Here is a 2,569-nt window from a genome sequence, read left to right as displayed (position 1 = left end):
CCACTGTTCTCAAAACTGCCTGGTACTGGCACAAGAACAGACATATCGACCAACGGAACAGAACAGAGAACCCAGAAATCAACCTAAGTCATATGCTCAATTAATATTTGACAGAGAAGGCAAGAGCATACAATGGAGTCAAGACAATCTCTTCAATAAATGGTGTTGGGAAAATTGGACAGATAATATGCAAAAAAGTGAAACCAGACCACCAACTTACACCATACACAAAAATAAACTCAACATGGATAAAAGACTTAAACGTAAGATGGGAAACCATAAAAATCTTAGAAGAACCCATAGGCAGCAAAATATCAGACATATGTCATAGCAATATCTTTACCTATACAGCTCCTAGGGTGCCGGGGTTCTTGTCCCAGCATCAAGAAGGGTTCCAGAAATCTGGAGAAGGCTGTGTGTAGATTAAATAAGAGTCCGAAGACAAAGCATAATTTTGAAAGGCATTTGGGGATCAGAGGAGCTTAGCTAAAGGAGCTAAGTTCTAAGGTCTAAGGTCCTAAAGTCTAAGGTCTTAAAGTCTCCTCATCCCAGGACCCCATGCTTTTTATTAACACAACTTGTCCTGAGGCAAAGCAGAGATAAACACTTCAAAGTGTATACACAAGCATTGTCAGAATGGGGGAATTAGCCTATGGCTGTTCAGGTGTTTGGCCAGTAGGAGGCAATAACATGTAGATTAAGATGCCCTTTGCTGTCTGGCAGCAAACAATAATCCCTTCTCAGGTTTGGAGAAATGCCTTTAGCCATTCCCAGATGCAGCCCTGCTGTCATGCTGGAATTGGTCTCCAGCACTAGGGCAATAGAGACTAAGGAGAAAATAAACAAATGAGAATACATCAAAATAAAAAGCTTCTGCACAGTAAAAGAAACCATCAACAAAACAACAAGAAAGCTCACTGCATGGGAGAACATATCCGCCAATGCTATTTTAGATAAAGGTTTAATCTCCAACATTTACAGGGAACTCATACAACTTAACAAAATGAAGATAAACAATCCAATCTAAAAATGGGCAAAGGGCCTAAATAGACACTTTTTGAAAGAGGACATACAGAAAGCCAAGAGACATATGAAAACATGCTCAAAGTCACTAATCATCCGAGAGTTGCAAATCAAAATGAGAATGAGGTACCATCTCACACCTATCAGAATAGCTATCATCAACAAATCAACCAATGACAAGTGCGGGCGAGGATGTGGAGAAAAAGGAACCCTCGTTCACTGCTGGTGGGAATGCAGACTGGTTCGGCTACTATGGAGAACAGTATGGTGTTTCCTCAAAAAATTAAAAATGAAACTCCCATTTAACCCAGTAATCCCACCAATCAGAAAGGATATATGCACCCCTATGTTCATAGCAGCACAATTTACAATAGCTAAGAGTTGGAAACAGTCTAAGTGCCCATCAGCAGATGAGTGGATTAGAAAACTGTGGTACATCTACATCATGAAATACTACACTGCTGTAAAAAAGAAGGAATTATTACCATATTAATAACAGCGTGGGTGAACAGCGTGGGTGAAACTGGAGAGCATTATGCTAAGCAAAACAAGCCAGTCAGAGAAAGATAAATATCACATGATCTCACTCATTGGTGGAATATAATGAACAACATAAACTGATGAACAAAAATAGAACCAGAGACATAGACTGTCCAGCCTATGAGGGAAGGTGGGGGGTGATGGGGTAAGAGATCAACCAAAGGACATGTATGCATGCATATGAGCATAACCAATGGACACAGATGGGAGGTGGGGGGTGAGGGCATATGCTGGGAGGTACAGATGGCCAGGGAGAGATCAATGGGGAAAAAAAGACTTATGTAATACTTTAAACAATAAAGAATTTAAATTAAAATAAATAAATAAAATGGGAAAAAACAGTTGCATTTTAAAATAGTTACTTGACAGAATTTATAATATTTACCTTTATTCATTAATTAATATTTCCATTTACTTTCTTCACAGAATTCTAGGAAAATTTAATATATTTAGTTGGATTGTTTATTGAACATCTTGTTATGCTGTTCTGTCATAGAGATTATATGCAAATTGAAAGTTTTTTTTTTAATATATTTTATTGATTTTTTTTACAGAGAGGAAAAGAAAGGGATAGTTAGAAACATCGATGAGAGAGAAACATTGATCAGCTGCCTCCTGCACACCCCCTAATGGGGATGTGCCCGCAACTAAGGTACATGCCCTTGATCGGAATCTAACCTGGAACCCTTCAGTCCGCAGGCCGATGCTCAAGCCATTGAGCCAAACCGGTTAGGGCAAATTGAAAGTTTTTTTAAGTGTTAACATTTTTTTTCTCCTTTTATTTAGGATTGCAAGCAGAAAAAGATAAATTCCAATTTACTTCTGAAATCAACATTTTACCTTCAGTAAAAAAGGAACATATAATAAAAGGTAATTTTGTGTTTAATTTATATATCCTATCTAATAAAAGAGAAACACGGTAATTAGCGTACGACCGCTACCCTTCCCATTGGCTAATCAGGGCGATATGCAAATTAACTGCCAGCCAAGATGCCGGTTAACCACC

The sequence above is a fragment of the Myotis brandtii genome, unplaced genomic scaffold (assembly GCF_000412655.1).
Source record: "Myotis brandtii unplaced genomic scaffold, ASM41265v1 scaffold466, whole genome shotgun sequence".
In the NCBI taxonomy this organism is placed as follows: domain Eukaryota; kingdom Metazoa; phylum Chordata; class Mammalia; order Chiroptera; family Vespertilionidae; genus Myotis; species Myotis brandtii.
The sequence above is the reverse complement of the archived record's forward strand: the minus strand, read 5'-3'. Positions refer to the sequence as shown.